Below are 26,959 nucleotides of genomic sequence, written 5' to 3'. Positions count from 1 at the left end.
AATCATTCGCTAGACCTAAGGGGAGTTGATCGAATTTTGTTCAGGCAGTCCCTTTTCAACATCCAGTAATCAGTCACCATGTTACTACTCTACTTCCTTTGATACCTCATTTTCATTTTTTTGATATCTCGGTCTAGCCTAATACTTCACCTTGTTCCTCACTAAAATATCCTAAATTATCAGGAAAATAATCTAGATGGGAATGAAGGAAATGTACTTTGACACTCATGTTGCAGCTAGTCTGTTTGAAACTTTGTAACATCACTTTCACTTTTTTAACATAATTTGGGCATTTGTTTCCAAGAAAATTGAAAACAACGTTTCTGTCCAGGCGTCCTTCACATTTCCACTGAGCTATAGTCTAGTATTCTTGCACTAACAGTCCATTATCAGCTTTCGAATTTGTAGGGCAATGAATATAGACCTACCAGCTTAATTCTTTTCATAATGTAAAACATTATAAAGATGACATTTTGAATTGTGAAAAATTCTGTGGTGTTCGGGTAGAGGAGGATAAGTCATTTTTTGTGAAGATGGAATTTTGTTCCCCAGTTGAACACACAAGTTAAATTATACAAGTGGGTGTGCAAAAATCAAAATAATGCTAACTAGCAGTTGATGTGTTTTATTTGTGTAGAAAATTATTTGCAATAAAGGTCCGAAGTTTAATTTTAATTTGTCTCCAAACTAATTTTTTAACTTATCTCCCTTTATCCTAACAACACAGAATTATGACTTGGTACACGAAAACAGATTTCATTTTTTTGCAATCAGCATGAAATTCTGATTCAGAAACACTATTAAAAAAAAAAAAAAGAAAACCCACGCTGATCAGTGTTATCATTGTACAGGGACATCATTTTATTTTTACTTCAATTCTTATTGTACCTGAGTTTTTGAATGTGCTTCACTCCCACCCTTCTACTAATGAAGTTCCAACTGTCCTCCACACAGAATCAAGGCCGCATATAGTAAACAGCACTGAGTTAGTGAGTATAGTACATTCCAGAAATATGTTCGCGTTTTCCAGTGACGAAAAAGAAGTGAAGATTGAATTTACAGTACGTAAGGTACTCTTTTATAGAATAGGTACAGAATTATTTCAACATGAGTTACTAGTACGAAGGACGAAACTGGCAATTGGAATTAGATGCAATAGTCTATAGTGCGATAATATGCACAAAAGAACTGAAGCCTGTATCGAAATGAACGCCCACCATTTTCAAAAATGTGTTTAAATATTCATATTATGATTATTTTTCAATTTAACTTCTTTTTCTATATTGTACGCTAATGTGCTGTAGACAGTATAATATACACTGCATAATGAATACGTCCGCATGGATAGCTCAGTTCGTGAGTAAAAACACTCATTGTTAATACTATACTGTATTTTGATTAAACAAAAACCTAATGAAAATTATGAAACTCAAAATCGCGATATTTCCTATTATACGCAAATGGATGAACTACTTTTCTTCCCTCCTATTCGTAGTAAAGTGATTTGTTTGTATATCACGTCAGTACCATCGAACTCCAGTCGTGGAATGGGGTAGCAAACGGTGTTTCCGGTTCTCAATCATAGATCCGAAGGTATAGCCAGATTAATATTAGAAATGTTAGTAAAAATAAAATGATGTCCCTCTACTTATTACTATTACACAGTTATTCAGTTCATTGGCATGTCGCCTCTTGTCTCCGAAGAACCTCTATAGTCTAAAACGCACGTTAAATAAAGAATCAGACTACAATGCTTACCTCGGCGCGTCGCTAGCTAACAATAGAGACAGGCCACATGATCCGATGCTTCTAATTAGACAGACGGGCTCCTAAGTGCGGTACTCTACCCTCCCTTGTTATCGTGTAACTTGATAACGACTCCATAACGCTGCGTGAAAAGTGGGCGGCAACCTCCTTTCTTTCCCGGGCTGAGTTAATGAGAGGGCCGCGGTGTATATTGCTCGGTTTCATTATGGCCCATAGCCGTAGCCACGCCGACGTAAAAAGTTAATACCCAGCTGAATTCCTCTCGTGGTAATATTTGGAATTTGTTACCCCTACAGGTCATCACTCCGACCTTTAAAATCCTCTGCATTTAGCTGAGAAGTCCTAGACTTTCTTAATTAGAGGGCACGTGGGATTACAGGCCGAGTTTAAACGCGTCAGGCACTTGGAAGCTAGATTGTTTGAAATTGTTTAAGAGTGTGCTCTGTGAATGTATACTTGATTAAAAGTACTTCGGATCTGGAAGTTCATTGTCTATCTTTACGTGCACTACATGTAATTGTGTCCAATTAATATGGATACCACTGTGAGAGCATTGGGAAGTATAACCTAATATTCAGCCACATTAATTGTATTTTAAGGTCTCTCTTTAGAGGGTCATTCAAAAGTGGGGTTCATATTTTAGATAGATAGATAGATAGATAGATAGATAGATAGATAGATAGATAGATAGATAGATAGATAGATAGATAGATAGATAGATAGATAGATAGATAGATAGATAGATAGATGGATGGATGGATGGATGGATGGATGGATAGGCAGGCAGGCAGATAGACAGACAGACAGACAGACAGATAGACAGATAGATAGATAGATAGATAGATAGATAGATAGATAGATAGATAGATAGATAGATAGACAGACAGACAGACAGACAGATAGACAGATAGATAGATAGATCGATAGATAGGTAGATAGATAGATAGATAGATAGATATATAGATAGATAGATAGATAGATAGATAGATAGATAGATAGATAGATAGATAGATAGATAGATAGATAGATAGATAGATAGATAGATAGATAGATAGATAGATAGATAGATAGATAGATAGATAGATAGATAGATAGATAGATAGATAGATAGATAGATAGATAGATAGATAGATAGATAGATAGATAGATAGATAGATAGATAGATAGATAGATAGATAGATAGATAGATAGATAGATAGATAGATAGATAGATAGATAGATAGATAGATAGATAGATAGATAGATAGATAGATAGATAGATAGATAGATAGATAGATAGATAGATAGATAGATAGATAGATAGATAGATAGATAGATAGATAGATAGATAGATAGATAGATAGATAGATAGATAGATAGATAGATAGATAGATAGATAGATAGATAGATAGATAGATAGATAGATAGATAGATAGATAGATAGATAGATAGATAGATAGATAGATAGATAGATAGATAGATAGATAGATAGATAGATAGATAGATAGATAGATAGATAGATAGATAGATAGATAGATAGATAGATAGATAGATAGATAGATAGATAGATAGATAGATAGATAGATAGATAGATAGATAGATAGATAGATAGATAGATAGATAGATAGATAGATAGATAGATAGATAGATAGATAGATAGATAGATAGATAGATAGATAGATAGATAGATAGATAGATAGATAGATAGATAGATAGATAGATAGATAGATAGATAGATAGATAGATAGATAGATAGATAGATAGATAGATAGATAGATAGATAGATAGATAGATAGATAGATAGATAGATAGATAGATAGATAGATAGATAGATAGATAGATAGATAGATAGATAGATAGATAGATAGATAGATAGATAGATAGATAGATAGATAGATAGATAGATAGATAGATAGATAGATAGATAGATAGATAGATAGATAGATAGATAGATAGATAGATAGATAGATAGATAGATAGATAGATAGATAGATAGATAGATAGATAGATAGATAGATAGATAGATAGATAGATAGATAGATAGATAGATAGATAGATAGATAGATAGATAGATAGATAGATAGATAGATAGATAGATAGATAGATAGATAGATAGATAGATAGATAGATAGATAGATAGATAGATAGATAGATAGATAGATAGATAGATAGATAGAACTTTATTGCCGAAGGCATAATATATGCATAGACATGGTCAAATATATACAATTACAATTTAATTTACAATAAGTCAAATATAAAAAACATTATTCTTTTCGAGGGCCCATGTGTGCATCCTCAAGATTGTAGGGCCACAATTTTATTAATTTCGTTTTTATATAATTCCTAAATTTGAGAGAATTTTTTGTATATTTGATGTCATCAGGCAAACTATTGTAGATTTTGATATCAAAGACCATATAGGTTCTACTAGTGTTTGTAAGATGGTGTGCTGGAATAGTTAAACTATTTATGTTACGAGTATCGTAGGTATGCAAGTCACAATTTTGGTGAAAATCAGACAGATTTTTATAAATTAGTTGTAAAACATTAAAAGTATATAAACCATAAACAGTACGAATATTATATTGTAAAACATGTTCCCTACAAGAGGTCCTACTGTCAACGCCCACTATGCATCTGACAATACGCTTTTGAGCAATAAATATATCATTCAGCATGGTTCCAGATCCCCAAAAACAAATACCATATGAAAGCCTTGACTCGGCGTGTGCGAACTAATAAGACATTGATACATCGTGATTTATTATCGTCCTCAAAATTCTGATTTGATAACAAATGCTATTGAGTTTAGAAATTAAACTTGTGCAATGGGGTCTCCAAGACAAACAATCATCAAATGTAACGCCCAAGAATCTAGTAGTTTCCCATTTACATAAGTATTGATCTTGAATAGAAATGTTAATGTCCTTCAAATTTTTCTTTTGAGAATTGTGAAAGTGAATATATCCGGTGTTAATAATATTTAAGTGAAGCAGATTGCTATCAAACTATGTTTTGAGATCTTTTAACAGATCACAACAGGTTGTCCCTAAAAACCAATATAATTAATATATAGGTATATAGAGTGAACCTAAGTAAAGTCATTATTTTCAAGGAGTTATTCCTTGAATTATTTAAAACAAAATTTTGTGCTTCCTTTTCAAAAAAAAATATATATGAAACACATCATAGCATATTTTGGGAAAGCTATTGAATTAATTCCCAATATGCTCAATCAGTTTAAGAGAGGAGTGTATTATGATAATAAATGATTGAAAGAATTTTAGTTTTGTCCTGTAAATGTGCAGAAATTTTATCCAAGCTAATGGAAGTTTTCGTTTCGCAAAGGAATTTTAAACCCTGCTGCGCTGTGACAACGCTGTAAAGCTGCCTGGACAGATGCAGCTCGCGTATGTAAGGATTGGGTGAGACAACGAGACCGATTACTACTTTAAAAATTAAAGTGGGAGGTTACTTACTTACTGGCTTTTAAGGAACCCGGAGATTCATTGCCGCCCTCATATAAGCCCGCCGTAGGTCCCTATCCTGAGCAAGATCAATCCAGTCTCTATATCATTGTATCCCACCTCCCTCAAACCCATTTTAATATTATCTTCCCATCTACGTCTCGGCCTCCCCAAAGATCTTTTTCCCTCCGGCCTCCCAACTAACACTCTATATGCATTTCTGAATTCGCCCATACCTGCTACATCCCCTGCCCATCTCAAACGTCTAGATTTAATGTTCCTAATTATGCCAGGTGAAGAATACAATGCGTGCAGTTCTGTGTTGTGTAACTTCATTCTCCTGTAACTTCATCCCTCTTAGCCCCAAATATTTTCCTAAGCACCTTATTCTCAAATACCCTTAACCTATGTTCCTCTCTCAAAGTGAGAGTCCAAGTTTCACAACCTTAAAGAACAACCGGCAATATAACTGTTTTATAAATTCTAACTTTCAGATTTTTTAACAGCAGACTGGATGATAAAAGCTTCTCATCCGAATAATAACAGGCATTTCCCATATTTATTCTGTGTTTAATTTCCTCCCTAGTATCATTTATATTTGTTACTGTTGCTCCCAGGTATTTGAATTTTTCCACCTCTTCAAAGGATAAATTTCCAATTTTTATATTTCCATTTCGTACAATATTCTCGTCACGAGACATAGAGGTACCGTAACTATTTCTAACTGGCTGGGGAAAATGCTCGCAGTACGACAAAAGGGAATTTTTAAATCATTAATTACATTTGTATAATGTAAAATAAGCTTTTCCTATTAGCTGTATTCACTGAATATGTAATTAAAATTAAGTCGAATATTTCGAAACCCCACAATATATTCATATCAGAAAATAATGGTTTTGCTTCAGCAAATGCGAATTGGCATTAGTAAAAAAAATTGATAGGATGTTTGGGAGGGGGGAAATTCGTAAGATTGCTTGAAACGTCGGTATAGGAATTAGGATAATTAAATATAGGATAAATAAATACAACAGCCATGATCAGCTGTACTGATTCTCCCAGAGCCATTACGATAATAAAATCCAACTTCAAGTTTACACTGACTTCCGAAAGTAAGTTATAAGAACTAATTAATTAAAATGGTGAAGTTGAATTTTGTGGACGACTAGTGAAAAACGACCATTTATGTTGTATATCATCATCTTGCACAATAGGTCATTGTTTAGCAATTCAGTTTGTGAGACGACTGAATACCCTAATGAACATAATATAATAAATGGAACTCTAAACAAAGAAACTTCCTGATGAATACAACTACTGTTATACTGCGAGAGATGTTTTGTTATATTACCTTCAGAATCAAAAGAAGAGAAATGTAATTAATTACTTTTTTTCCGTCGCATATTGTTGCAGTACATTTTCATATACTGCTGTTGACATTTCTATACAAACAGTAACAAATACAAGAAAGAATAAAAATGATATTTGGTCCTGGTTTTGAAAGCCTTGAAAAAATATAACCTTATATAAAATACTGACGTCTTTCTATCAATTAATAATTCATTATTGTGTTGTCGCGTATGTTTAATTCACGTTTGATATAGGATGGAGCAGTAGTGAAATGAAAAATAAAAAGGAAAGCGAAATAGTTGGAGAACTCTGCCACACAAATTTTTGTCTGCTCGTGATAGAATTTTGATTAAGTTTGGTGAGAATCTATTAGTTAACTTAGTTCTCGATAGTGTTGGATCAATAGTGGAATGTAGAATACAGGACAAATCGAAAGAGTTGAATAAATCTGCGATGTAACAATTTGTCAACGACAAATATGACCAATAGTGGAATGAAAAATACAGGATAAATTGAAAGGATTGAACAAGTCTGAAATATAACAATTTGTCAACGACAAATATGACCAATAGTGGAATGAAAAATACAGGATAAATCGAAAGAGTTGAACAAGTCTGAAATATAACAATTTGTCAACGACAAATATGACCAATAGTGGAATGAAAAATACAGGATAAATTGAAAGGATTGAACAAGTCTGAAATATAACAATTTGTCAACGACAAATATGACCAATAGTGGAATGAAAAATACAGGATAAATCGAAAGAGTTGAATGAGTCTGCGATATAACAATTTATCAACGACAAATATGACCAATAGTGGAATGAAAAATACAGGATAAATTGAAGGGATTGAACAAGTCTGAAATATAACAATTTGTCAACGAAAAATATGAACAATAGTGGAATGAAAAATACAGGATAAATCGAAAGAGTTGAATAAGTCTGCGATATAACTATTTATCAACGACAAATATGACCAATAGTGGAATGAAAAATACAGCATAAATCGAAAGAGTTGAATGAGTCTGCGATATAACAATTTATCAACGACAAATATGATCAACAGGGAAAGGATTTATATGTAAATACATATTTACTTATAAAGCTAATATAATTTATATTTTGCATTATCTTTATGTTTCACAATGTGTAGGGTTGAAAAATCCTACTTTTATTTTCCATATTTTTCCATATTTTAGAGTTTAGTACATATTTTCGTTAATTTCCATATATTTTCCATATTTCATATAAAACAGTCCATATTATATTAGGTTTAACAATAAAACAAAACAAAATTCCATTAACTTTTAAAAATACATTTCAACAATAGAGATTTAAACACACGTTCAGTAATCCCTTTAACATCAGAGTTATTTGAAAATTAGCAGTCCTATCAACAATGGGAAAGTAAGTTACAAAACTGTATTAATTTAATTTAAAATTTTTAACAGACTTCAGTTGTGCAGCTCAACAGTTAAATGCCAGTCAGAGTACACATAGGTTCAGTTTTGTAAATCATACTATAAAGACGGTAAATATGCCAAAAGTACGTCATTCAGTCAATTTAAAATCAAAACTAACAAGTTACATTTCAGAATTTAAAGAAGATGGTTTATCAACTGACAATAAAATATTATTTTGTAATTTGTGTCAGTGTGCAGTATCATCTACACAAAAGTTCCTGGTGCAACAACACATTACAACTAGTAAACATCAGGCCAACAAACAACTAAATTCCAAGCAGAGACAATTGTTTTTAACACAACCAACAACATCGAATGTAAGATCTGAGTTTAACATCGACCTGTGCCGTTCTCTCATCTCTGCTGATATTCCTCTCTACAAACTAAAGAATAAGGTCTTCAGGGAATTCCTTGAAAAATATACTCAACATACAATCCCGGATGAGTCAACACTTAGGAAGACGTATGCTCCATCCATCTACGATGAGACAATACAGAAGATAAGAGATGAAATTAAAGATAGTTCAATTTGGGTTTCCATTGATGAGACTCCCGACAAAGAAGGTAGACTTGTTGGTAATGTAGTTATCGGTTTGTTAAGTGAACAATATTCTGAACGAATTCTTTTACATTGTGATGTTCTAGAAAAGTGCAATAACAAAACTATAGTTAAACTGTTCAACGAAGCTATGGGTATCCTGTGGCCAAAGGGTATTATGTACGATAATGTGTTATTCTTTATTAGCGATGCTGCCCCTTATATGGTCAAAGCTGGACAAGCATTATCTGTTGTATATCCTAAATTGACTCATTTTACTTGTGTGGCGCATGCATTTCATCGTGTGGCAGAAGTGGTCAGAGACAATTTCCCTAAAGTAGATTTGTTGATTTCATCAGTGAAAAAAGTATTTCTCAAAGCTCCCAGTAGAGTTAACGTGTTGAAAGAAATGTACCCTGAAATTCCATTGCCACCAAAGCCAATTTTAACTAGATGGGGTACATGGCTAGAAGCAGTTGAATATTATGCCGAACATATAGACTCTATTAACAATGTTCTCCTTACATTGGACTCTGAAGATGCAGTCTCAATTGATACTGCGAAAACAGTTACCTGTGACATAAGTGTGAAGAATGACTTAGCTCACATTCAGCATACATTTTCATGCATCATAAAAACGCTCAAAAGTCTCCAAAATAGGCACCTTTCACTATCTGAAAGTTTTGAAATTATAAATAGTACTGTGGAACAACTGAATCGTGGTAGAGGTAAAGTTGCAGATGCAGTAAGAGCTAAGGTGGACACTGTACTTTCAAAAAACCCTGGATATGAAGAACTACAAAAGGTTGTTGCTGTGATGAGTGGTGAATCAACAGTGAAGATTAACTTGGACTTATCCCCAGCAGACATTGTGAAATTGAATTATGTACCAGTTACTTCTTGTGACGTCGAACGCTCTTTTAGTCAGTATAAATCTATCCTCAGAGACAATAGAAGAAGATTCACTTTTCAGCACTTGAAAGAAATGTTTGTAACCTATTGTTATGGTAACAGACAATAAAAATTGTGTTTTGTTGAAACTACATTGGAAGATAAGGTACGTCCATTATATTTTTTGTTTAGTTTGATTAAAATGTACCAATATTTAACGTACATAGTCATTTTTTTATAATTTTAAGTCCATATTTAATTCCATATTTTGGTAAAAATCCATATTTAATTCCATATTTTGGTAAAAATAACTACATATATATTTACATATTTCATATATTTTTAGTCCATATAAATCCGTTCCCTGATGATCAATAATGGAATGAAAAATACAGAATAAATTCAAAGGGTTGAACAATTCTGAGATATAACAATTTTATTTGTCAACGACAAATAGGACCAATAGTGGAATGAAAAATTCAGGATAAACCGAAAGAGTATAATAAGTCTGCGATATAACAATTTGTATTGAGAATTATTTGGGTACTAACTTTCATTTTTACATTTTACACGACAACAGAAACAAAGTTTGAAATTTTTTATACATGTGAATGATATTCTCTCGAAGTAGTCTTAGAAGTGCTCAAACTGAAAAACGAAAGGGTGGATAATATCCTATGCCAAAAATTACATAAGAAAACACTCTTATCTCAATTTCTCTAAAATTATAGTTAGTACTTTTACGATTCTCAACCCTCCATTTGTCATAGACAGATGTGATTAAGAGTGAAATGAAAAATACGGGATAAATCGAAAGTGTTGAATAAATCTGCGACATAAAAATTTGTCACCAAAAATATGACCAATAGTGGAATGAAAAATAATACAGGATAAATCGAAAGGTTTGATTAAGCCTGCGATAAAGAATTTGTCATCAACTGGAATAAAAATACAGGCCTAGTCGGAAGGGTTGAATAAATCTGCGATATAACAATTTGTGAAAAAAAAATATGATCAATATTGGAATGAAAAATAATACAGGATAAATCGAAAGTGTTAAATAAGTCTACGATATAACAATTTGTCAACGATAAATATGACAAAATCTGCTCAGATCCGAAACTTCGATTTTCTTCTAGTTTTATGACAAGCCATTAGTTAAGTAAACTTCAGATATAGTGATGAAGTAATGACAGAATGAAATAGGCAGGAAAGTGGGTTTAATTAGAGAAAATCTACCATATTATAATCCTTTTGTCAGGCATTAGTTCCCTGAACTGGTCCATTTTTGGAAGAAGCCACTGGATTACGGGGCAATTGATATGGTGGAATAATGTAGGGTGGAAAGGGCAGAAAATAGAGATATAACAGTGTGAAATTAATAAAGGAAGACGTAATTCTTGTCATTTTCAATCAAATAAAATTATATTAGCATTTTTAGTAGACTAAGAGGTATTGACTACAATTTCTGTGTTCATAGTTGGCGATATGTTGAGATTGTGACGCGATAGTTTTCATATTGTTTCGTCATAGCTGTTTATATTACTATGAATTACTGTCCGGTGAGAGAATGGTATAATTTGATTTTTTCTCTAATTGATGCACATTTTTCATTTTTTGTATGTAAAAATATCATTGCTGCAACAACGTACTTACAAATGGCCTTTAAGGAATCCGGAGGTTCATTGCCGCCCTCACATAAGCCCGCCATCGGTCCCTATCCCGAGCAAGATTAATCCAGACCCTTCCATAATATCCCACTTCCGTCAAATTCATTTTAATATTATTCTCCCATCTACGTCTCGGCTCCCCAAAGATCTTTTTCCCTCCTGCCTCTCAACTAACGCTCTACTATATGCATTTCTGGATTCGCTCATACGTGCTAGATGCCCTGCCCATCTCAAACTGGATTTAATGTTCCTAATTATATCAGGAGAAGAATAAAATGCGTGCAGTTCTGCGTTGTGTAACTTCTCCATTTTCCTGTAACTTCGTCCCTCTTAGCCCTAAATATTTTCCTAAGCACCTTATTCTCAAACATCCTTAATCTCTGTTCCTCTCTCAAAGTGAGAGTCCAAGTTTCTCAACCATACAGAACAACTGTTAATATAACTGTATTATAAATTCTGACTTGTGATTTTATCCTCTTTGCTGATATCTGGTATTAGTTGGAAATACTGAAGAGACGGCCAAATTAGCCTTTTAGGAACTACTTTTACATGATCATCACTATAAACATGAGAGTATCAAATTATATTTTGTAAGCAAATAATAAAAAAATCTATGCAGAAAAGCCGGCTTCTGTACTGGGATTGTGAACATACTACTTGCGACGTATGAGATACGACCTTAGGTCCAATTTGCGTAGCTGTAACCCAGTTAAATACCATTTCCCTCATGATAAATTCTACAAGCCTAACTGGTATTTTCCATTACAGCGAAGAATAATCTTTCGACGGACGTTGGGAGCTTGTGAAAGCAGTCTTAAAAACCTCCAGTACTGCTCTGAATGTCCTAGTTTTATCGGCAAAGCTATTGAAATTGTAGTTAGGGCTGTGGAACGAGCGAATATATTCGAAAATTATGGAGTCGGGAATCCTCTAAGCGGGCATTCTGCGTAGTGGCTACTTAGAAGTAACATCTTTATACCCGGGTGCGCCGTGAACTCTCTCTGGAAAGCGGCAAAGACCGGCGAACAAATTCTGTCGTTTCAAACCCATTCCCTCACATAAAACTCTGTAGTTCCTTTTTCCATTATGTTCCATTCCTTTAAATTTTTCTTAAGCTCTTTCCTCAACGAATATGTTATGTTGGTTACAAAGCTTTTTGAACCGAAAGGAAAAGTAAAAATTGTCGTGGGAATTATTATTAGAGGAAACGAGAATGATATGGAATAGTAGGGGAGGCTTATGGAATACCAGCAAATAATCACTGTTTGATTATTCCGTCTCATGAAAACTACCGTAACTACTTCCTTATGTTTGAGTTAGCTTTATAACATGGCAGGTGCTCTCTGAACACAATGGTATTATAAAGTAGAAGAAAATCTCTTTTGTGGCTAGAAGACATTTTTGCAGGTATGTACTCCATAAATTGAAGGCAACGGGCGTAAAACATGGTAACTGACGTCTTGGTCAATAATGAGATATGTAGTGTATATTATGGTATCTTATATTCTGCGTCTGCTGCAGTACCTAGTTAGTTTTCCAACGTCTCAACAGATGGCAGAAGTATACAGAGTTTACTTTCCTGGTAATTATACAAACTGTTGCATGTATAAATGTTTATCTACCTAATAACTTCAAAACACTAAAACGTTACTTACCAAGTTTTACTCCCGAACCTCTCAATTATATAACAAACAATTTTATGAGTTGATAGGTTGTTTTGAAGGGCTAGAAATGCGTTTTCAAATAATGTAGTTAAACTATTTTTTTTTTGTGTGTGAATGAGGTTAAGGTTGGGACTTATTTTAAATCGTTACTAGTCGAGGGGGATATTATGGAATACTTCTGTTAGAAGTAGCCACGGAGCCCTCGACACCATATTCAACCTATCCTGAACTAGAATTGCAAGAATGGAGTGACGAAGAGTTTGGAAGTCTGCGTTCTAAATTACAAAATAGGAATGCAGACTCCATATTTTGTTGGAGTAATTTTTTTAAGATAAGAGTGGAGAAGTTTGGGTATATAATATATTCAATGTAAATTGTTGTCCCATAAAGAGTCCGCAGAATGTGAATCCTATCCATATATTTGTTATTTTTTTTAGAATAATGTTAGTTTTAGTGGTTTTGTGAAGAGTCCCTCCCTATTCTATAACCCCATTATTTTTCTATTTTTAGCTGTTTTTTTATTTTGTTTACTGTATTCATAATGTGTTTTCTACGTTTATGAAGTAATCAAATCTAATAAGATATATATTATACAATCATATATGTAAATATTCGTGTGAAAGGAGAGTTTTTTATGATAATGTAATATGGTCACGTTTCTTGGCCACCAAGGTCTCCGGACCTTACTCCTTTAGATTTTTTTCCTGTGGTTGAAAAACGAAGTCTACAAAGAAAAAGTAAACCAAGAGCCGATTTAATCGTTCGGATTATGAAAAATGCTGCCCTCTTAAAAGAACAGGAAGACGACCTCAGAAGAGCTACACGTGGTGTTATCGAGAGAAGTCTAAAGTGCATTGAAGTCGGTGGTGGAATTTATGAAAATCAACTTTGAACGTAATCATTTGCCTTTGCTTAACACCTTCTTGGGTTACATTCTGACAGCTGTACCTCTGTACCCAATAAAAATTGGATACATGTTTATATGAACTCTTTTACTATAGTATCACCCCCTAAAATATTTACTATTCCTCCTGAAACACCCTGTATAATTTAATTCTCTCATAAAGTCATTTTCCGTAAGCGATATCTGTTATAGTAAACAATCTGCCTTTGGTAGAAATTACATTCTGGCTGTTAGGATCGCAATTTATCTCCAGTGTGGAAAACTGATCTCTAGCCATTCCGGTATCGGAATTCTAGTTCAAATACTTTGTTGATGGCGATGATGAAAGAAAGGCTCTACCCTTATGATGTGCACGATTGTAATCTAAATGCATTTCCTAACTCGTCACATGTTCACTGCGATCAGATCCAAAGTCTATTCATAGTAGGAAATTTATCATTCGCATCATTTAAAAGACGTCACACTGAGTACAGTGAAGGTTGATAAAAATGTCAAGATATGAAAAATCTTTTCTTACATTTTCTGCGAGAGATGCTGCTACGGAAATAAAAATCTCGTGTCCACATCTACTGAGTTCTCATCCTCCATCCGAAGTGGCCATCCATCATGAGGGCGCTCCGGTCTCGGGAGTGCAGGAACAACACCGACTGGATCATTGCAGCGCAGATACACGGACGGACTTTTTATAGCCCCACAAGTGACTTGCACTTGATATCTAACAAGATGGGGACTGTTAACTATTGAAGTACGCTTGTGCATTAATTAACACTAAATTACTCCAAGTTACTGTTGGAATAAATTACGTAGCTATAACACTGAGATATAACAAGATCTCCAACACTAGAATAATTATACTCGTTCTACAATAAGGTATTAATATTAATACAAAATGTTCTGCTTTTTTGGTTATCCAGTGGCGTTTTAACGCAAGGGCGAACCTCATTGCTGTTGGGGGTCTAGGGTTATAGGGGGTCCTCAAAATGTTGACAATATTGATAATAAAAATAACAATTACTTACTTACTGGCTTTTAAGGAACCCGGAGGTTCATTGCCGCTCTCACATAAGCCCGCCATTGGTCCCTATCCTGAGCAAGATTAATCCAGTGTCTACCATCATATCCCATCTCCCTCAAATCCATTTTAATATTAACTTCCCATCTACGTCTCGACCTCTCCAAAAGTCTTCTTCCCTCCGGCCTCCCAACTGACACTCTATATGCATTTCTGGATTCGCCCATACATGCTACATGCCCAGTCCATCTCAAACGTCTAGATTTAATGATACTAATTATGTCAGGTCAAGAATACAATGCGTGCAGTTCTGCGTTGTGTAACTTTCTCCATTCTCCTGTAACTTCATCTCTCTTAGCCCTAAATATTTTCCTAAGCACCTTATTCTCAAACACCCTTAATCTCTGTTCCTGTCTCAAAGTGAGAGTCCAAGTTTCACAATCACAATGAATAACCGGTAATATAACTTTTATAAATTTTAAATTTAAGATTTTTTGACAGCAGACTGGATGGTAAAAGCTTCTCAACCGAATAATAACAGGCATTTCCCATCTTTATTCTGTGTTTAATTTCCTTCCGAGTATTATTTATATTTGTTGCTGTTGCTTCCAGGTATTTGAATGTAATAATAATAATAATAATAATAATAATAATAATAATAATAATAATAATAATAATAATAACAAATTCCATTCATAGTTTTCTGGCCAAGGACAGGTATTTCACAGCAAACCGAGCATTCTCCAATCTTTCCTAGTTTCTGCCTTCCTCTTAGTCTCCACATATTATCCATATAGGTTCCCTTAATGTCGTCTATTATAATAGACGGTTATTGATATCTCCTTCTGACTCCAAATTCTCTTCCGTTCACCATTCCTTCCTTTGCATCCTTCAGTAGGCAGTTTCTTCTCAGCCAGTGACCCAACCAATTCCTTTTTCTCTTCTTGATCAATTTCAGCATCATTATCTCTTCATCCACTATTTCCAACAGAGCTTCATATATTATTCTGTCAAATTCACACGCTCAATTCTTCTCCATATATATATTTCAAATGATTCTAGTCTTTTCTCTCTTCTTCGTCGTGATGTCCATGTTCCTGCTCCATACAATACCACAATCCACACAAAGCACTTCACTAGTCTCTTCCTTAGTTCTTTTTCCAGAGATCCGCAGAAGATGCTCCTTTCTCTATTAAAAGCTTCCCTTGCCATTGCTATCCTCCTTTTGACTTCCTGGCAGCAGCTCATGTTACTGCTTATAATACAGCCCAAGTATTTGAAGCTGTCCACTTGCTCTACTGCCTAATTTAGAATTCGCAAGTTTACCGTCTTTACCTTTCTTCCTATGACCATGGTCTTCGTCTTGTTTTAATTTATCTTCATCCCATACTGCTCACAACTATCATTTAGCTCCAGTGACATATTCCTTAGTATCATCTGTCTTCTTCTAACAACGCTATATCATCAGCAAATCTTACGCAATTTATTCTTCTTCTTATTACTATCACTACTCCCATGTTCTGAAAACAGTTCTTCACTAAATCCTCCAAATAGATGTTGAACAGGGTAAGTGATTGTATGCCATACAACCAATAAAAAAATAAAGGAAAAATAATCATATGCATGCATTGTATTACGCCAACGTGACCGCCAACAGTGTGTTTCACTTGATAATCAATTCTCCCAATGGAGATGCACAAAGGCGGGAGTGCCGCAGGGCTCCGTATTAGGTCCACTACTTTTCTCTATCTACATTAATGACGTATCGAAGAACTTACAGTATTGCCGATATCACCTCTATGTCGACGACCTACAACTTTACATACATTCCAGACCCAATACGATCAATGAATCGATTGACAAGTTAAATTGTGACCTAGCCACTGTCTCCACTTGGGCGGCCAATTTCGGACTCGCACTTAATCCAAGTAAGACTCAAGCCATAATTATTGGACATAAGCGTTTAGTTAACTCCCTTAATAACAGTAATCTTTCAGTTGTTACTCTTAACAACACGCTAATCCCTTATTCATCTGTCGTAAAAAATCTTGGCTTCTTTTTTGATAATAATCTAAGTTGTAATTTTCAAGTTAAAGAAACGATAAAAAAAATCTGTTCCTCCATTCACTGTTTGAGTCGCTTGAGAAACTTCTTGCCCCAGCAACTAAAACTTACCCTAGTGCAAACCCTAGTAACGCCGCACTTCGATTATTGTGACGTTTTGTTAAGTGACCTAAGTTCTGAATTGTCAGTCAAGTTACAGCGAGCTCAGAATATGTGCGTCAGATACGTGTGCAACATCCGACGGTATGATCACATATCACCGTCCTTCGCAAGTCTCTCGTGGCTCCGACTTAAAGAACGTAGAACTTTACACTCTTTGTCTTTACTCTTTCGAATTCTGCACACTTCAACACCAAATTACCTTTCGTCTCGTTTCTCTTATCTATACTCTAACCACGATGTAAATACCAGATCACTTATCTGTGGCACGCTAAGTATACCTCTTCATAGAACATCTTGTTATTCATCATCTTTTACAATATCCACCTCGCGTCAATGGAATTCCTTGTCACAAAGTATTAGGGGCTGCAAGACAATAAACACCTTTAAGAACAGCTTAAAAGATAACCTTATTAGCATTTCACTCCAATCATACTGATTTAAACTATCACTGACTACATTGTTACTTTTTTCTTTAGACATCATCCTGATTGTGCTGTATTTTAATTGTCTCGTAATAATCTCTTTCTATTATCTAATATTATTTGAAATATATTAACATTCTATGTATTTTAGTTTAATTCTGCTACACAGTTTATTTCAGTGTTTAATTAATAGTTCATAGTATTTTGTTGTTTAATTTGTAAATAACTTTTGTATACATGTAACTCTCATCTCAATCAAATTGTTGGATTCTTTGTAAGTTCATGCATATGTATATACACTTTTTGCTGGTTGAGTGGAAGAGAAGGCCTTACGGCCTTAACTCTGCCAGCTAAAATAAATCATTATTATTATTATTATTATTATTATTATTATTATTACATTAATTATTTTGCTCTTAATCTTAATATACACAATCCTTATAAATAAGAACGAACTTCTTTAAAGTCTAAATATAAAAATAACATCCAACTGAAGGCGTAAATGTTTCACGCACTTACAGGCATTCTATGAATCCCTTCCTGTCACTTCTTACGGACTGATAGTGTGCCATCTGTTTCGGAATGTGACTATCCTCTAGTCTCTCAATATAACAGTTCAGTTTTCTATAAATCAGGAGTTACGAGCGCACTAAATCTGGTTAGTGTACTTTTAATTCTGATGTGAACAAAACGAATTAGAATGTCGTAAATTTGAAATAAAACGTTTTGAATTAAGTTGTAGATTAGAGCTGTGTATCACCCATTGTAAGTATTGTCGGTACAATTGCTATGGAAATTTCACTCGTTTGTAAATTAAGGTCACTTTTGTGACTATAAGATATTAAAATTCTCTTAAAACGTATCTCCTATAAATTGTAAGTACTTAAAATTAACAACATAACATGTCTATGTTTATCTCAGGTAACAGAGGGTTATACATATGATTGGAGTATCATTATATATATATATATATATATATATATATATATATATATATATATACAGGGTGATTCACGAGGAAAGGTAAAAAATTTAGGATACGATATCTTAGGCCATTTTGAGTGAAAAAGTTCATATGAACATAGGTCCGTTTTCGAACGATGGCGGAGCTAGATGCATTTTTTGGTAAAAAGTCTCGCCCCAATGTGAATTAGACGTTACCATATGCTGCTGACGTGGGACGAGGCGTGAGACAGGGTCAAGGTCGCAATGAATGACGTAACATTGGAATCTGCATTGTGAACGATGTAGATAAGAGGAAGAAACCGGGTGGTGGGGCATTAAAAATGTCCAATCGCCTGCCCTTTTCTGATGTAATGACACAGAACCCGCAGACAACACAAACAGCCTACACTATCATCAGTTCATAGCAGTCCAGTCAGCTACCTACAGTACAGTAGTTATACAGGTACAGTTATCGAAGTGTGAAGTTGTGTTTTTCAAGATGCCTTATAAATTTTCGACTACAGAATATGCCGATATTGTGTATGTTTATGGTTTGTGTGATGGAAGTTCCTTGTATGCCGTCGGCGAATATGAACGACGCTTTCCGAACAGAAGGGTGCCATATCGAAGAGTACTTACTGTCCATGGGGTTGGATGAAAGACTTGGTATACCAAAGGAAGGGGAAAACGAGAGAGGCGCTAATCGACCGTAATTTGGATGCCGCATAGAGAACAGTTACGTGCAACTCTCCCGCGCGATGAGCGCGATTCACGCCCGAGCGCAACAGTGCATTGAAGCAGAAGGAGGTACCTTTGAAAATGTGCGAAAACATCGACTACGATGTCTAGAATATTAGGTATGTATGCATACATGAATATAAACTTTAAATTTGCCCGTTATCTGTCTCTAAATGCGAGTTAGTACAATGGAATCTTAGAAGTTTTTGTGAAATCGAAGAGCCATATCTCCGTAACCGTTCGAAAACGGATCTATATTCATATCAACTTTTTCACTCAGAATGACTTCAGAATTCACATCCTAAATTTTTTATCTTTCCTCGTGAATCACCCTGTATACATAAATAAAAGGGTCAGTGGGTGAGTGGATAATCGGATAAGTAAATAAATGCATAAATACATACCTACATAAATACAATCAATTGTGGGTGTAGTATTGCATTACTGCAATGCTGCGTGCTGAAAAAAGGAAAAATAATGAATGAATGAAGTAATTAATTAATTAATACTGTAGGGCCTATTTTAGCCAGGGAGACATCCTTTTCAGCGAAATAAAGCAGCGTAATAAAAATTTAATTGAAATCGACATTAAATTATAAAAGCTTTATAATTAATTGAAATGCTTTATAATTAGGCCTAATTGAAATGCCAATTAGCAGCGACAATAAACAATTCTCCTTTAAATTAATATCGACAAATTGGTTTTCTGAATTCTAAGAAGAATGTTCAAGAATATTCTATAAAGACAGAAATTTAAAATTTAATAACCTGATGTAAATTACAGCGTTGGTATTGAGAACAGAAAGTATTCTGGCAAAAAATAATCTGGACTATATCAGGGATACAGATTCGGGAATGAAACTACAGTTGTGTTGGTCTGAATGTTTTATTATTGTTTCGGTTTACAAATGGAGACTATGGGTCTGTGATAAGAGAAATAATTAACGAAGAGCATGAAATATATTCTCTCTTGTATTGTATTGTATTGTATTTATTAACAATCCATGGTATTCATACATGCTTACAGCTAGAATATGGAACAAGTCAAAAAACTTAGTACTATTATAAAGCTTAATTTATAGTCCCAGTCTAGTTAAAATATATACAGAAGGTTTACAATATAGTCTACTAGTAAAACCAAAGTTTTTAGTATCAATTTCATGAAGCGTTGTTGAATATCATAAATTCACCTACAGAATAGAAGGCGTGAGAAATCACGTACTTCTTTAATTTTGCCCTAAATAGTCTTATGTTTTGAGTTTCATTTTTTATATCCATAGGAAGGCTATTAAAAATTTTTACTGCCATATAACGCACTCCTTTTTCATAGCACGATAGACTTGCCGATGGAGTATGGAAGTCATTTTTAACGCGTATTTATGCTGTGAACTGTTGAATTACTTACAAAGTTTTCACGATTACATACGAGGAAAATTATTAATGAAAAAATATACTGACAAGCCATGGGCATTATATGTAGTTTTTTTTTAAATAGTGCTACACGATTCCCTAAATTTGGCACCCACTATTATTCTACGAGTAATTACTCTTTTTTGTAATAGGAATTTACTGTTACTATATGTGGAATTTCCCCAGAATGTTATTCCAAAGCTCATTACCGAGTGGAAGTATGCGAAGTATATTGTTTTTAAGGTATTGATATTTACTACCTTTTGCATACATCTAAAATCAAAACATACTTAATTTAGTTTGGAGGTAATTTCTTTAATAAGATTTTTCCAATTTAACACATTATCGATTTTTAAGCCAAGAAATTAGGTTGCATAGGAGAAAATCTACAGTCTTTTAGAGAAAACACTAGAATTTTACTTGAAGCAAGTAAATATATAGGTCTGGAAATAAATCCCGAAAATACTAAGTATATGTTTATATCTAGTGACCAGAACATAGTACGCATTGGAAATATAAAAATTGGAAATTTATCGTTTGAAAAGGTGGGAAAATTAAAATATCTTGAGCAACAGTAACAAATATAAATGACACTCCGGAGGAAACTGAACGCTCAATAAGTATTGAACGCTATTATTTGGTTGAGAAGCTTTTGTCATCCAGTCTGCTCTAAAAAAACTGAAACTTAGAATTTATAAAACAGTTAGGGGAGAGTCAGGTAGTATCGGACATCGGGTAATATCGGACAGTGAGTTTCTTTCATTTACCACATGATGATAGTACCTGATTGACATGGTTACGTTTCTGTGATGTCGCATAGAGAAACGTAACCATGTCATCCAGGTACTACCTTGTGGTGATAGATGAAAGAAACGCACTGTCCGATATTACCCGACTCTCCCTATATTACCAGTTGTTCTGTAGGATTGTGAAACTTGGACTCTCACTTTGAGAGAGGAACAAAGGCTGAGGGTGTTTGGGAATAATGTGCTTAGGAAAATACTTGGTGCTAAGAGAGATGATGATACAGGAGAATGGAGAAAGTTACACAACGCAGAATTGTACGCATTGTATTCTTCACCTGACATTTAGAAACATTAAATCCAAACGTTTTAGATACGCAAGGCATGTAGCACGTATGGATAAATCCAGAAATGGATATAGAGTGTTAGATGGAAGACCGGAGGGGAAAAAGACCGTTAGGGAGGCCGAGACGTAGGTGGTAGGATAATATTAAAATCGATTTGAGGGAGGTGGGATATGTATGTATGTATGTATGTATGTATGTATGTATGTATGTATGTATGTATGTATGTATGTATTTATTTATTCACACTGCAATGGGTATATACCCGGTGGCAGTGGTAACTAATTACACACAATAATGACAATAATAAACTTGTTAATTAAAAATTCACTTAATAATAATAGGCCTAACAATAATTAATACTAACAATCATTTATAATAATAATGATAATAATAATAATAATAATAATAATAATAATAGCGACTATCCTAAATTAGCGACTATCCTAAATTAAGCGACTATCCTAAATTACACGATCACTTAAAATAACATTTAAAATAAATCTAATTTGTATCTTAAATCTAAGTTCGAACTAAAACCACGAGTATGATATGTTCATATCTGCACAAGTACCTTTCCACATTACACTCATTTCGCTGTCAACTCACTCACTGCACTGGAACTACGACACATTTCACTGATTCTATCCTGATTTCACTAACACTTCAAAAACATTTCACTGTTCAAATAGTTTGCACTGCCACCATAAACTATAAAGCTTCCCTGACAGGAACACACTTCACTGACACAACACACTTTACTGACACAACACACTTCACTGACACAACATGATTCTTCACTGATACAACACTTCAATAACAAAAGATCATTTACATCCTTTACATACTGTGTATAATTATCGTGTATTAGTAAATTCCTTAAGCCTATTTTTAAATACGTTTTTGGTTGCTGGTAAAGCCTTTATTAAGTCTGCAGGTAAAGCATTCCAGTCCCTGATAGTACGATAGAAAACTTTTCAGTGTCCGTCCTCTGTCTTCTTTCCCTCAATTTATATGAGTGGTCGTTCCTTGAAGAGTAATTTGGCGGCTGCAACCTATTTTTTATTTCTCTCCAGGCAGGCTCACCTCTTTATGTTTTGAACAGTGCGCATAATCGAATTCGCGTTCTCCTGTCCTTGAGTGTGTCCCATTTTAATGGTGAATTTTTCCGACAACACTTGAGAGCCCGTTTTTGAATCTTTTCCAGTGATGGTAGGGACTGGATTAATCTTTCTCAGTGTAGTGACCGATGGTGGGCTTATGTGAGGGCGACAATGAACCTTCGGTTTCTCTAAAATCCATTTGTAGTAAGTAAGTAGGTTGCATACAATCCCTTTTTCCACCACAACATTCGTAGGAACTGGTGGAAATCGGACATGGTTATTTTAGTTAAAAATCACCAGCTTGCTGAGGGCGCGTATATTGTGTTATGTCACAAAAAAATCTAGTTTCAAGCTTTGTAAATTTTAAATTCATTCATTCACATATTAAGAGACATTTGACTTATCGATCGGCCAGTTTAATAAACGCTCTCAAATAAATTGTGTTAATCTAATTATGGGGGATATTCTCATCTCGAAAAAAAGGATATTCATGTTAACACAGTTGGCACACCTGGATACGCGTTGGGTGGTAGGCCCATTTTTCAACACTCCCGTCCCTGACAAACTGTAAATCGCAACTCATTAAACACTTAATGGACATCTGCATTGTGTACAGAAGCAAGAAACACAGTGGCGACTGTAAAAGTCGCATTATATGAACGAGTAAAACGTATTTGACGGGAAGAGTATAAATTCTAAACGCTGGAAACTCTCGCTAACAACGTTTTATATGTTCGTTGACCTGAAGGACTGTTTTTACCGCAGTTTTGATATTTTAAATAACCCACGTGTATGCATTGTTGTGACCTACATAATAGCTGCGGTTGAAGGGATTTGCCACAGCAAGCGTCAGAATACCCACAGAAATTGTTTTCACTTCCTCTTTGTATGCATAAAAGCAGTGCTTTGTTTTCCATGACGTAAGAATGGTGTTGTAGTACAAACTGAAAGTGTAAGACAGATGGTCGATTTCATCATCCTCCCTTAAATATGCTGTAACAAGAGTTTTAGTAGCAAATATATTTAATTTTTAATGGTTGCTTAAGTATTACACATTTTATCAATAATTGTTATGGTATTGTTAACAAAACTCGTATTTTTCATATTGAAGCCTACATTTAGTAAGCTATGACAATATCGTACCGTTATGAACGATGCCCAGGTCACGTTTTCCGGTAGCGTTTTATTTTATATGACTCTGATTCGAATGATTTAAATTCTATAATCTACGTTATTATTTACCAGCTCCAGAATTATCAACAGATTGGCATGACATATAGTTCGTACAATTATTAAAAAAATATCCTATTCGATTACAAGATGTTTCAATACAGTTATATTACCCATGTTATACAGGATGTTTAAAAAATACGGGGCATAATTTCAGGTATGTATTTCCCACATGTAGACAATCAAAATAGTTCATTACAACATGTGTCCGGAAATGCTTCATTTCCGAGTTATGGCCTTCACAACATTGAAATTCACCGGAACGTTTTTCTTTCCGCAGGTCGTTGTCATTACAGAAGGTGTTCAAAATGGCCACCTCCTGTTTTAATACAGACCTCACTTCGATGTCTCATTGACCTGCGAACACGATCCCAAATTCCAGGAGTATTGCGTATGTCCTCAGAACATGCCACAATTCGATTCCGAAGGGATTCCAAATCAGGCACCGGAGACGAATAAACCAATGATTTTAAATGGTCCCACAAGTAGAAATCGAGAGGGTTCAGATCAGGTGAGCGTGGAGGCCAAGCAATTGGGCCACCTCTACCTATCCATCGATCAGGAAATCTTCGATACAAGTACCGGCGAGCCGTACGACTGAAGTGTGGAGGAGCGCCATCATGCAAGAAGTGAATGTGTTGACGATTGATCAGTGGAGTGTATTCTAAAACATCATGAGGTATGGTGTTTTCCAGGAAGTTTGTGTACGCCTGTCCCGTAAGTCTGTTTACAAGTACATGGGGTCCAACTAATCGATCACCAATGATATCGGCCCACATGTTGAGGGAGAACCGCACCTGGTGATGAGATGGAACAGTTGCACGTGGGTTTTCATACGCCTATACATGCTGATTGTGGAAATTTGTTATGTCATCTCGTGTGAACTGTGCTTCATCTGTAAATAATACTAAGGCAGGAAAGTTCGGATTTACACCTCACTGCTGCAAGAACCACTGACAGAACCTAACTCGTGAGGGTAATCTGCTGGTGACAGGGCCTGTACGCGTTGCAAATGATAAGGATACAATTGATACTCTTTCAACAATCTCCAGACAGTCGTATGAGGAACATTGACTTGCAACGCTACCCTTCGTGTGCTGATAGAAGGAGTCATGTTCACAGCCTCCAGAATCTCCTCCTGTACTTCTGGAGTTGTAGATCTTGGTCGTCCCGTCCCCTTCCCAAATCAGGAGAGTTAAATTTTCCATACTCGCACAGACGGTAATGGAGACGTACAAATGTCTTCCGATCTGGACATTGTCGCTGTGGGTACCTCTCCTGGTACAAACGACGAGCCAGCGCAGAATTGCCGTCCGCTTTACCGTACATGAAGTGTATGTCTGCCAGCTCTTGATTTGAATACATGTCGCACAGTCTAACGCCTACACAACACTGAATGTAACCTTCGCCTCGGAATGAACTGTCAGAGTTCCCTCTTAATGTCTCCTTTGACGGCAACGACCTGCGGAAAGAAAAACGTTCCGGTGAATTTCAATGTTGTGAAGGCCATAACTCGGAAATAAAGCATTTCCGGACACATGTTGTAATGAAGTATTTTGATTGTCTACATGTGGGAAATACATACCTGAAATTATACCCCGTATTTTTGAAACACCCTGTATACTGTTTTTCTCCAGCAATAAGCTTCAGTGCTTGATGTTGCAGGGGCAAAACTAAAATACGAGTATGATTCTGATACAATAGTGTTTAGTTTAGTTGCGAAACAAATATCTAATAATATATTCTTAAAATTAAGGGAACTAGACACGGGTATAATAAAGGTATTCTCCTCTTGATAAAAGTGTCAGTAGGGAAGTGTTGAGGTCAGAACTCTTCAACAAATAACTGTAGCTTTAAATGCCGATACGTCTTTGTTTTCGACATATTTTACCGATGTTTTGGTATAATGGTAAATAAATGCTACGAAATTAAGTAGAAAGTACGGAAGGATGAGAAGAATTACGGTAGGAAGCAAAGAAATGCTGCACGTTGTGGAGAAGCACTAAGAAAGAAGCGAGGACATGCGGATGAATGTCAAGAACTAAGACAGGAAGTTAAGAAATGTATCAGGAAGTGTATGAGTACGGGAATAAGCAAAGAACTGCCGAAGAATAGCAAATAAATGCTACGAAATCACGTCCACCACCAGTGAGTTGTGAGCGTACCTAAGAGATGAAACTTCACTCTTGACGTCATTAAATCTCTCCGTATGGTAAACTTGTATTCTCTCAATACGCGATTTTTAGTAATCAGCAAGCACGTTGATATTTCTTTATCTTCTTGTCACTTTCCCATTTCAAATATAGAGGGTGATCCGTTTGGGTATGGATAAAATAAAAACATCGTAAAACATTTAGTACTGAACTTTATTTGTTGAAACTTTGTGCATACAACATTGAAAGATGAGAAATTACTTAGAGCTCAACATGACCCCCATTGCGCACCCTCCACAACTCATAACGGTGATGCAATTCACCTCATGTCCGTTGTAACATAAGAGGGGTGATTTGTTGAAAAGCTTGAGTAATTTTTACTCTCAGATCAGCAATGTTTTTGGGTTTCTGTGAATAGACAATTTCTTTGACAAAACCCTACACGAAGAAGTCAGGAGGGGTTAGATCTGGGGAGTTTGAGGGCCAAGCCAAGAGATAGCTGCTTCTCTTTCTGGGTTTCGCCTGCGACTTCCTGTTTGTTTTTTAACACAGAACCTGTTTCTACAAATGTTCGATACCACAACATTATGGAATCGTATTTAGGTACATTACGCACACCATACTCACGTCGAAATTCCCTTTGAACTCTTTTAACACTCCCAAATTTATCATACGAAAGAACACATTGTGCTCGCTGTTGATTTGTAGTAGCCATTTTAATCATTACGATTTTCATTCGTCCTTTCAGATTATGTATTGTTGATTGTTGGTTGCGTCTTTTCTGATGGCTCTACTAGACGGGCTGATATCATCATAATTGATCGGCAGAAGGATAAGGGTGTCATTCTTGATCCCACAATCCGTTTTGAGATGCATGAGCAACAGCCACAAGAGGTGTGTCGTGAAAAACAAGTCATAAGTTATATGAGCCTTGTT

Source organism: Periplaneta americana, chromosome 15 (assembly GCF_040183065.1).
Source record: "Periplaneta americana isolate PAMFEO1 chromosome 15, P.americana_PAMFEO1_priV1, whole genome shotgun sequence".
In the NCBI taxonomy this organism is placed as follows: domain Eukaryota; kingdom Metazoa; phylum Arthropoda; class Insecta; order Blattodea; family Blattidae; genus Periplaneta; species Periplaneta americana.
The sequence above is the reverse complement of the archived record's forward strand: the minus strand, read 5'-3'. Positions refer to the sequence as shown.